The following is a 12,358-nucleotide window of genomic DNA, read 5'->3' on the forward strand; positions in this document are numbered from 1 at the left end:
CAATGATGCATTGGGGCAACGATTTTGTGAGAAACATCTTCACCCTTAAATAAAGATTTTCTTAATTCCTTACCTGTGTGCTAATTAGATATCACCTTGTTTTCACATTAAACAGACTTCCACATTAGAAAGCAGCAAGGATGCAGTGGCGTTAATGTTTCCTGGTGTCAACCTGTATTATTTCAGTAGACATTGAAATGAGGATACATCTTGCTGCCTTTCCAATGAAGCAAGTTTAATTTAGTAATAGGTGAAAAACCATCCCTACAAAGGTGTTAATCAGAGACTTGGCTTTGTGGACACTTTTCAGAGAACAAATTTGTTAGCATAAAAATAAAGCCAGAAAATGAAGAGCTGTTTAATCACGCAATTTGTTTTTTTTGCCAGCATATTTCTTTTTCTCTGCAACCCACTGCTAAATTGTGCTTCCTAGATGTTTTTATAAAATCACTGAATCAAATCTAACTCTGATTACATCAGAGAAGGCCAGGTACCCTACACCATAACAGGGGGTTTGAAATTTTGACTTGTCTACTTAAAGATCACCAAAATCTGATAACAAGGTCAATTAGGTCCCTGGGTGGGATTGAACCACCAACCTTATGGTTAATAGCAGTACATACTAACTGATTGCGCCACAGAGACACTTTGCAAAAGTCCATACTGACAAAGGCTAATAAGCATTCATCTAAAACGTTTCCTAGAAAAACTTTAAAAAGTCAATAATCTGGAGAGTTTTTGTAAGATGTTTCTTCCATCAACCAACGAAGAAACACATTGGTACTTTCCCATGATGAGTGAGTGCTTCAGGATCTCTTGCACTTACATGTGCAGCAGAGTACTGCAATGGAAGCATGCTGGGCCCATAACCCAGAGGTAGGCAGATTGAAACTATCCTCTGCTATATGCATTTTTTTTGTTAATTAAAGTAATCCAAAACTGGGATTGATATTTTGTCTCTTTTATTTTTACTTAAAGTACAATAACTTTTACCATTTTAATTTGTTTTAATAGTATATTGACAGTATTGTTTTCTTTCAAAAATCCACTTCATTTTCTTTACCCTATTATTAAAATGGTAATTGACAAAAACAAACTACATTGTCACCAGAAGAGCAATACAAAATGTACAAGTGATATATTAAAATCATCTTTCCAGCTTGAATTTCAATGATGCATTGGGGCAACGATTTTGTGAGAAACATCTTCACCCTTAAATAAAGATTTTCTTAATTCCTTACCTGTGTGCTAATTAGATATCACCTTGTTTTCACATTAAACAGACTTCCACATTAGAAAGCAGCAAGGATGCAGTGGCGTTAATGTTTCCTGGGTTCAACCTGTATTATTTCAGTAGACATTGAAATGAGGATACATCTTGCTGCCTTTCCAATGAAGCAAGTTTAATTTAGTAATAGGTGAAAAACCATCCCTACAAAGGTGTTAATCAGAGACTTGGCTTTGTGGACACTTTTCAGAGAACAAATTTGTTAGCATAAAAATAAAGCCAGAAAATGAAGAGCTGTTTAATCACGCAATTTGTTTTTTTTACCAGCATATTTCTTTTTCTCTGCAACCCACTGCTAAATTGTGCTTCCTAGATGTTTTTATAAAATCACTGAATCAAATCTAACTCTGATTACATCAGAGAAAACCAGGTACCCTACACCATAACAGGGGGTATGAAATTTGACTTGTCTACTTAAAGATCACCAAAATCTGATAACAAGGTCAATTACGTCCCTGGGTGGGATTGAACCACCAACCTTTTGGTTAATAGCCGTACACACTAACTGATTGCGCCACAGAGACACTTTGCTAAATGTACATACTGACAAATGCTAATAAGCATTCATCTAAAACGTTTCCTAGAAAAACTTAAAAAAGTCAATAATCTGGAGAGTTTTTGTAAGATGTTTCTTCTATCAACCAACGAAGAAACACATTGGTACTTTCCCATGATGAGTGAGTGCTTCAGGATCTCTTGCACTTACATGTGCAGCAGAGTACAGCAATGGAAGCATGCTGGGCCCATAACCCAGAGGTAGGCAGATTGAAACTATCCTCTGCTATATGCATTTTTTTGTTTGTTAATTAAAGTAATCCAAAACTGGGATTGATATTTTGGCTCTTTTATTTTTACTAAAAGTACAATAACTTTTACCATTTTAATTTGTTTTAATAGTATATTGACAGTATTGTTTTCTTTCAAAAATCCACTTAATTTTCTTTACCCTATTATTAAAATGGTAATTGACAAAAACAAACTACATTGTCACCAGAAGAGCAATACAAAATGTACAAGTGATATATTAAAATCATCTTTCCAGCTTGAATTTCAATGATGCATTGGGGCAACGATTTTGTGAGAAACATCTTCACCCTTAAATAAAGATTTTCTTAATTCCTTACCTGTGTGCTAATTAGATATCACCTTGTTTTCACATTAAACAGACTTCCACATGAGAAAGCAGCAAGGATGCAGTGGCGTTAATGTTTCCTGGTGTCAACCTGTATTATTTCAGTAGACATTGAAATGAGGATGCATCTTGCTGCCTTTCCAATGAAGCAAGTTTAATTTAGTAATAGGTGAAAAACCATCCTTACAAAGGTGTTAATAAGAGACTTGGCTTTGTGGACACTTTTCAGAGAACAAATTTGTTAGCATAAAAATAAAGCCAGAAAATAAAGAGCTGTTTAATCACTCAATTGGATTTTTCTGCCAGCATATTTTTTTTCTCTGCAACCCACTGCTAAATTGTGCTTCCTAGCTGTTTTTATAAAATCACTGAATCAAATCTAACTCTGATTACATCAGAGAAGGCCAGGTACCCTACACCATAACAGGGGGTTTGAAATTTTGACTTGTCTACTTAAAGATCACCAAAATCTGATATCAAGGTCAATTAGGTCCCTGGGTGGGATTGAACCACCAACCTTTTGGTTAATAGCCGTACATACTAACTGATTGCGCCACAGAGACACTTTGCAAAAGTCCATACTGACAAAGGCTAATAAGCATTCATCTAAAACGTTTCCTAGAAAAACTTTAAAAAGTCAATAATCTGGAGAGTTTTTGTAAGATGTTTCTTCCATCAACCAACGAAGAAACACATTAGTACTTTCCCATGATGAGTGAGTGCTTCAGGATCTCTTGAACTTACATGTGCAGCAGAGTACTGCAATGGAAGCATGCTGGGCCCATAACCCAGAGGTAGGCAGATTGAAACTATCCTCTGCTATATGCATTTTTTTTTTGTTAATTAAAGTAATCCAAAACTGGGATTGATATTTTGTCTCTTTTATTTTTACTTAAAGTACTATAACTTTTACCATTTTAATTTGTTTTAATAGTATATTGACAGTATTGTTTTCTTTCAAAAATCCACTTCATTTTCTTTACCCTATTATTAAAATGGTAATTGACAAAAACAAACTACATTGTCACCAGAAGAGCAATACAAAATGTACAAGTGATATATTAAAATCATCTTTCCAGCTTGAATTTCAATGTTGCATTGGGTCAACAATTTTGTGAGAAACATCTTCACCCTTAAATAAAGATTTTCTTAATTCCTTACCTGTGTGCTAATTAGATATCACCTTGTTTTCACATTAAACAGACTTCCACATGAGAAATCAGCAAGGATGTAGTGGCGTTAATGTTTCCTGGTGTCAACTTGTATTATTTCAGTAGACATTGAAATGAGGATGCATCTTGCTGCCTTTCCAATGAAGCAAGTTTAATTTAGTAATAGGTGAAAAACCATCCTTACAAAGGTGTTAATCAGAGACTTGGCTTTGTGGACACTTTTCAGAGAACAAATTTGTAAGCATAAAAATAAAGCCAGAAAATGAAGAGCTGTTTAATCACTCAATTGGATTTTTCTGCCAGCATATTTTTTTTCTCTGCAACCCACTGCTAAATTGTGCTTCCTAGCTGTTTTTATAAAATCACTGAATCAAATCTAACTCTGATTACATCAGAGAAGGCCAGGTACCCTACACCATAACAGGGGGTTTGAAATTTTGACTTGTCTACTTAAAGATCACCAAAATCTGATAACAAGGTTAATTAGGTCCCTGGGTGGGATTGAACCCCCAACCTTATTGTTAATAGCCGTACATACTAACTGATTGCGCCACAGAGACACTTTGCAAAAGTCCATACTGACAAAGGCTAATAAGCATTCATCTAAAACGTTTCCTAGAAAAACTTTAAAAAGTCAATAATCTAGAGAGTTTTTGTAAGATGTTTCTTCCATCAACCAACGAAGAAACACATTGGTACTTTCCCATGATGAGTGAGTGCTTCAGGATCTCTTGCACTTACATGTGCAGCAGAGTACTGCAATGGAAGCATGCTGGGCCCATAACCCAGAGGTAGGCAGATTGAAACTATCCTCTGCTATATGCATTTTTTTTTGTTAATTAAAGTAATCCAAAACTGGGATTGATATTTTGTCTCTTTTATTTTTACTTAAAGTACAATAACTTTTACCATTTTAATTTGTTTTAATAGTATATTGACAGTATTGTTTTCTTTCAAAAATCCACTTCATTTTCTTTACCCTATTATTAAAATGGTAATTGACAAAAACAAACTACATTGTCACCAGAAGAGCAATACAAAATGTACAAGTGATATATTAAAATCATCTTTCCAGCTTGAATTTCAATGATGCATTGGGGCAACGATTTTGTGAGAAACATCTTCACCCTTAAATAAAGATTTTCTTAATTCCTTACCTGTGTGCTAATTAGATATCACCTTGTTTTCACATTAAACAGACTTCCACATGAGAAAGCAGCAAGGATGCAGTGGCGTTAATGTTTCCTGGTGTCAACCTGTATTATTTCAGTAGACATTGAAATGAGGATGCATCTTGCTGCCTTTCCAATGAAGCAAGTTTAATTTAGTAATAGGTGAAAAACCATCCTTACAAAGGTGTTAATCAGAGACTTGGCTTTGTGGACACTTTTCAGAGAACAAATTTGTTAGCATAAAAATAAAGCCAGAAAATAAAGAGCTGTTTAATCACTCAATTGGATTTTTCTGCCAGCATATTTTTTTTCTCTGCAACCCACTGCTAAATTGTGCTTCCTAGCTGTTTTTATAAAATCACTGAATCAAATCTAACTCTGATTACATCAGAGAAGGCCAGGTACCCTACACCATCACAGGGGGTTTGAAATTTTGACTTGTCTACTTAAATATCACCAAAATCTGATCACAAGGTTAATTACGTCCCTGGGTGGGATTGAACCACCAACCTTTTGGTTAATAGCCAAACACACTAACCGATTGCGCCACAGAGACACTTTGCAAAAAGTACGTACTGACAAAGGCTAATAAGCATACATCTAGAACGTTTCCTAGAAAAACATTAAAAAATCAATAATCTGGAGAGTTTTTGTAAGATGTTTCTTCCATCAACCAACGAATAAACACATTGGTACTTTCCCATGATGAGTGAGTGCTTCAGGATCTCTTGCACTGACATGGGCAGCAGAGTACTGCAATGGAAGCATGCTGGACCCATAACCCAGAGGTAGGCAGATTGAAACTATCCTTTGCTATATGCATTTTTTTTGTTAATTTAAGTAATCAAAACTGGGATTGATATTTTTGCTCTTTTATTTTTACTTAAAGTACAAAAACTTTTACCATTTTAATTTGTTTTAATAGTATATTGACAGTATAGTTTTCTTTCAAAAATCCACTTAATTTTCTTTACCCTGTTATTAAAATGGTAATTGACAAAAAAACTACATTGTCACCAGAAGAGCAATACAAAATGTACAAGTGATATATTAAAATCATCTTTCCAGCTTGAATTTCAATGATGCATTGGGGCAACAATTTTGTGAGAAACATCTTCACCCTTAAATAAAGATTTTCGTAATTCCTTACCTGTGTGCTAATTAGATATCACCTTGTTTTCACATTAAACAGACTTCCACATGAGAAAGCAGCAAGGATGCAGTGGCGTTAATGTTTCCTGGTGTCAACCTGTATTATTTCAGTAGACATTGAAATGAGGATGCATCTTGCTGCCTTTCCAATGAAGCAAGTTTAATTTAGTAATAGGTGAAAAACCATCCTTACAAAGGTGTTAATCAGAGACTTGGCTTTGTGGACACTTTTCAGAGAACAAATTTGTTAGCATAAAAATAAAGCCAGAAAATGAAGAGCTGTTTAATCACTCAATTGGATTTTTCTGCCAGCATATTTTTTTTCTCTGCAACCCACTGCTAAATTGTGCTTCCTAGCTGTTTTTTATAAAATCACTGAATCAAATCTAACTCTGATTACATCAGAGAAGGCCAGGTACCCTACACAATAAGAGGGGGTTTGAAATTTTGACTTGTCTACTTAAATATCACCAAAATGTGATCACAAGGTCAATGATGTCCCTGGGTGGGATTGAACCACCAACTTTTTGGTTAATAGCCGAACACACTAACCGATTGCGCCACTGAGACACTTTGCAAACAGTACATACTGACAAAGGCTAATAAGCATACATCTAGAACGTTTCCTAGAAAAACATTAAAAAATCAATAATCTGGAGAGTTTTTGTAAGATGTTTCTTCCATCAACCAATGAATAAACACATTGGTACTTTCCCATGATGAGTGAGTGCTTCAGGATCTCTTGCACTTACATGTGCAGCAGAGTACTGCAATGGAAGCATGCTGGACCCATAACCCAGAGGTAGGCAGATTGAAACTATCCTTTGCTATATGCATTTTTTTTTGTTAATTTAAGTAATCAAAACTGGGATTGATATTTTTGCTCTTTTATTTTTACTTAAAGTACAATAACTTTTACCATTTTAATTTGTTTTAATAGTATATTGACAGTATAGTTTTCTTTCAAAAATCCACTTAATTTTCTTTACCCTATTATTAAAATGGTAATTGACAAAAAAAACTACATTGTCACCAGAAGAGCAATACAAAATGTACAAGTGATATATTAAAATCATCTTTCCAGCTTGAATTTCAATGATGCATTGGGTCAACAATTTTGTGAGAAACATCTTCACCCTTAAATAAAGATTTTCTTAATTCCTTACCTGTGTGCTAATTAGATATCACCTTGTTTTCACATTAAACAGACTTCCACATGAGAAAGCAGCAAGGATGCAGTGGCGTTAATGTTTCCTGGTGTCAACCTGTATTATTTCAGTAGACATTGAAATGAGGATGCATCTTGCTGCCTTTCCAATGAAGCAAGTTTAATTTAGTAATAGGTGAAAAACCATCCCTACAAAGGTGTTAATCAGAGACTTGGCTTTGTGGACACTTTTCAGAGAACAAATTTGTTAGCATAAAAATAAAGCCAGAAAATAAAGAGCTGTTTAATCACGCAATTTGATTTTTTTGCCAGCATATTTCTTTTTCTCTGCAACCCACTGCTAAATTGTGCTTCCTAGATGTTTTTATAAAATCACTGAATCAAATCTAACTCTGATTACATCAGAGAAGGCCAGGTACCCTACACCATAACAGGGGGTATGAAATTTGACTTGTCTACTTAAAGATCACCAAAATCTGATAACAAGGTCAATTAGGTCCCTGGGTGGGATTGAACCACCAACCTTTTAGTTAATAGCCGTACATACTAACTGATTGCGCCACAGAGACACTTTGCAAAAGTTCATACTGACAAAGGCTAATAAGCATTCATCTAAAACGTTTCCTAGAAAAACTTTAAAAAGTCAATAATCTGGAGAGTTTTTGTAAGATGTTTCTTCCATCAACCAACGAAGAAACACATTGGTACTTTCCCATGATGAGTGAGTGCTTCAGGATCTCTTGCACTTACATGTGCAGCAGAGTACTGCAATGGAAGCATGCTGGGCCCATAACCCAGAGGTAGGCAGATTGAAACTATCCTCTGCTATATGCATTTTTTTTTGTTAATTAAAGTAATCCAAAACTGGGATTGATATTTTGGCTCTTTTATTTTTACTTAAAGTACAATAACTTTTACCATTTTAATTTGTTTTAATAGTATATTGACAGTATTGTTTTCTTTCAAAAATCCACTTAATTTTCTTTACCCTATTATTAAAATGGTAATTGACAAAAACAAACTACATTGTCACCAGAAGAGCAATACAAAATGTACAAGTGATATATTAAAATCATCTTTCCAGCTTGAATTTCAATGATGCATTGGGGCAACGATTTTGTGAGAAACATCTTCACCCTTAAATAAAGATTTTCTTAATTCCTTACCTGTGTGCTAATTAGATATCACCTTGTTTTCATATTAAACAGACTTCCACATGAGAAAGCAGCAAGGATGCAGTGGCGTTAATGTTTCCTGGTGTCAACCTGTATTATTTCAGTAGACATTGAAATGAGGATGCATCTTGCTGCCTTTCCAATGAAGCAAGTTTAATTTAGTAATAGGTGAAAAACCATCCTTACAAAGGTGTTAATCAGAGACTTGGCTTTGTGGACACTTTTCAGAGAACAAATTTGTTAGCATAAAAATAAAGCCAGAAAATAAAGAGCTGTTTAATCACTCAATTGGATTTTTCTGCCAGCATGTTTTTTTTCTCTGCAACCCACTGCTAAATTGTGCTTCCTAGCTGTTTTTATAAAATCACTGAATCAAATCTAACTCTGATTACATCAGAGAAGGCCAAGTACCCTACACCATAACAGGGGGTTTGAAATTTTGACTTGTCTACTTAAAGATCACCAAAACCTGATAACAAGGTCAATGAGGTCCCTGGGTGGGATTGAACCACCAACCTTTTGGTTAATAGCCGTACATACTAACTGATTGCGCCACAGAGACACTTTGCAAAAGTCCATACTGACAAAGGCTAATAAGCATTCATCTAAAACGTTTCCTAGCAAAACTTTAAAAAGTCAATAATCTGGAGAGTTTTTGTAAGATGTTTCTTCCATCAACCAACGAAGAAACACATTGGTACTTTCCCGTGATGAGTGAGTGCTTCAGGATCTCTTGCACTTACATGTGCAGCAGAGTACAGCAATGGAAGCATGCTGGACCCATAACCCAGAGGTAGACAGATTGAAACTATCCTCTGCTGTATGCTTTTTTTGTTGTTAATTAAAGTAATCCAAAACTGGGATTGATATTTTGGCTCTTTTATTTTTACTTAAAGTACAATAACTTTTACCATTTTAATTTGTTTTAATAGTATATTGACAGTATTGTTGTCTTTCAAAAATCCACTTAATTTTCTTTACCCTATTATTAAATGATAATTGACAAAAACAAACTACATTGTCACCAGAAGAGCAATACAAAATGTACAAGTGATATATTAAAATCATCTTTCCAGCTTGAATTTCAATGATGCATTGGGGCAACGATTTTGTGAGAAACATCTTCACCCTTAAATAAAGATTTTCTTAATTCCTTACCTGTGTGCTAATTAGATATCACCTTGTTTTCACATTAAACAGACTTCCACATGAGAAAGCAGCAAGGATGCAGTGGCGTTAATGTTTCCTGGTGTCAACTTGTATTATTTCAGTAGACATTGAAATGAGGATGCATCTTGCTGCCTTTCCAATGAAGCAAGTTTAATTTAGTAATAGGTGAAAAACCATCCTTACAAAGGTGTTAATCAGAGACTTGGCTTTGTGGACACTTTTCAGAGAACAAATTTGTTAGCATAAAAATAAAGCCAGAAAATGAAGAGCTGTTTAATCACTCAATTGGATTTTTCTGCCAGCATATTTTTTTTCTCTGCAACCCACTGCTAAATTGTGCTTCCTAGCTGTTTTTTATAAAATCACTGAATCAAATCTAACTCTGATTACATCAGAGAAGGCCATGTACCCTACACCATAAGAGGAGGTTTGAAATTTTGACTTGTCTACTTAAATATCACCAAAATCTGATCACAAGGTTAATTACGTCCCTGGGTGGGATTGAACCACCAACCTTTTGGTTAATAGCCAAACACACTAACCGATTGCGCCACAGAGACACTTTGCAAAAAGTACATACTGACAAAGGCTAATAAGCATACATCTAGAACGTTTCCTAGAAAAACATTAAAAAATCAATAATCTGGAGAGTTTTTGTAAGATGTTTCTTCCACCAACCAACGAATAAACACATTGGTACTTTCCCATGATGAGTGAGTGCTTCAGGATCTCTTGCACTTACATGGGCAGCAGAGTACTGCAATGGAAGCATGCTGGGCCCATAACCCAGAGGTAGGCAGATTGAAACTATCCTCTGCTATATGCATTTTTTTTGTTAATTAAAGTAATCCAAAACTGGGATTGATATTATTGCTCTTTTATTTTTACTTAAAGTACAATAACTTTTACCATTTTAATTTGTTTTAATAGTATATTGACAGTATTGTTTTCTTTCAAAAATCCACTTCATTTTCTTTACCCTATTATTAAAATGGTAATTGACAAAAACAAACTACACTGTCACCAGAAGAGCAATACAAAATGTACAAGTGATATATTAAAATCATCTTTCCAGCTTGAATTTCAATGATGCATTGGGGCAACGATTTTGTGAGAAACATCTTCACCCTTAAATAAAGATTTTCTTAATTCCTTACCTGTGTGCTAATTAGATATCACCTTGTTTTCATATTAAACAGACTTCCACATGAGAAAGCAGCAAGGATGCAGTGGCGTTAATGTTTCCTGGTGTCAACTTGTATTATTTCAGTAGACATTGAAATGAGGATGCATCTTGCTGCCTTTCCAATGAAGCAAGTTTAATTTAGTAATAGGTGAAAAACCATCCTTACAAAGGTGTTAATCAGAGACTTGGCTTTGTGGACACTTTTCAGAGAACAAATTTGTTAGCATAAAAATAAAGCCAGAAAATGAAGAGCTATTTAATCACTCAATTGGATTTTTCTGCCAGCATATTTTTTTTCTCTGCAACCCACTGCTAAATTGTGCTTCCTAGCTGTTTTTATAAAATCACTGAATCAAATCTAACTCTGATTACATCAGAGAAGGCCAGGTACCCTACACCATAACAGGGGGTTTGAAATTTTGACTTGTCTACTTAAAGATCACCAAAATCTGATAACAAGGTCAATTAGGTCCTTGGGTGGGATTGAACCACCAACCTTATGGTTAATAGCCGTACATACTAACTGATTGCGCCACAGAGACACTTTGCAAAAGTCCATACTGACAAAGGCTAATAAGCATTCATCTAAAACGTTTCCTAGAAAAACTTTAAAAAGTCAATAATCTAGAGAGTTTTTGTAAGATGTTTCTTCCATCAACCAACGAAGAAACACATTGGTACTTTCCCATGATGAGTGAGTGCTTCAGGATCTCTTGCACTTACATGTGCAGCAGAGTACTGCAATGGAAGCATGCTGGGCCCATAACCCAGAGGTAGGCAGATTGAAACTATCCTCTGCTATATGCATTTTTTTTTGTTAATTAAAGTAATCCAAAACTGGGATTGATATTTTGTCTCTTTTATTTTTACTTAAAGTACAATAACTTTTACCATTTTAATTTGTTTTAATAGTATATTGACAGTATTGTTTTCTTTCAAAAATCCACTTCATTTTCTTTACCCTATTATTAAAATGGTAATTGACAAAAACAAACTACATTGTCACCAGAAGAGCAATACAAAATGTACAAGTGATATATTAAAATCATCTTTCCAGCTTGAATTTCAATGATGCATTGGGGCAACGATTTTGTGAGAAACATCTTCACCCTTAAATAAAGATTTTCTTAATTCCTTACCTGTGTGCTAATTAGATATCACCTTGTTTTCACATTAAACAGACTTCCACATGAGAAAGCAGCAAGGATGCAGTGGCGTTAATGTTTCCTGGTGTCAACCTGTATTATTTCAGTAGACATTGAAATGAGGATGCATCTTGCTGCCTTTCCAATGAAGCAAGTTTAATTTAGTAATAGGTGAAAAACCATCCTTACAAAGGTGTTAATCAGAGACTTGGCTTTGTGGACACTTTTCAGAGAACAAATTTGTTAGCATAAAAATAAAGCCAGAAAATAAAGAGCTGTTTAATCACTCAATTGGATTTTTCTGCCAGCATATTTTTTTTCTCTGCAACCCACTGCTAAATTGTGCTTCCTAGCTGTTTTTATAAAATCACTGAATCAAATCTAACTCTGATTACATCAGAGAAGGCCAGGTACCCTACACCATCACAGGGGGTTTGAAATTTTGACTTGTCTACTTAAATATCACCAAAATCTGATCACAAGGTTAATTACGTCCCTGGGTGGGATTGAACCACCAACCTTTTGGTTAATAGCCAAACACACTAACCGATTGCGCCACAGAGACACTTTGCAAAAAGTACATACTGACAAAGGCTAA

The 12,358-nt window shown here is 34.8% G+C and overlaps 3 non-coding genes across 3 annotated transcripts; all 3 read right to left on the reverse strand.

Moving 5' to 3' along the window:
* Positions 1–5,246: 5,246 nt before the first annotated feature.
* On the reverse strand, positions 5,247–5,320 carry TRNAN-AUU (transfer RNA asparagine (anticodon AUU)). The gene has a single exon. It is a non-coding gene; the product is annotated as a tRNA-Asn (tRNA).
* A 4,595-nt stretch (positions 5,321–9,915) lies between these two features.
* Positions 9,916–9,989, reverse strand: TRNAN-AUU (transfer RNA asparagine (anticodon AUU)). Its single transcript has one exon. It is a non-coding gene; the product is annotated as a tRNA-Asn (tRNA).
* A 2,262-nt stretch (positions 9,990–12,251) lies between these two features.
* TRNAN-AUU (transfer RNA asparagine (anticodon AUU)) lies at positions 12,252–12,325 on the reverse strand. Its single transcript has one exon. It is a non-coding gene; the product is annotated as a tRNA-Asn (tRNA).
* Between the last annotated feature and the right edge of the window lie 33 nt (positions 12,326–12,358).

Source organism: Pseudophryne corroboree, unplaced genomic scaffold, assembly GCF_028390025.1.
Source record: "Pseudophryne corroboree isolate aPseCor3 unplaced genomic scaffold, aPseCor3.hap2 scaffold_1354, whole genome shotgun sequence".
Lineage (NCBI taxonomy): Eukaryota > Metazoa > Chordata > Amphibia > Anura > Myobatrachidae > Pseudophryne > Pseudophryne corroboree.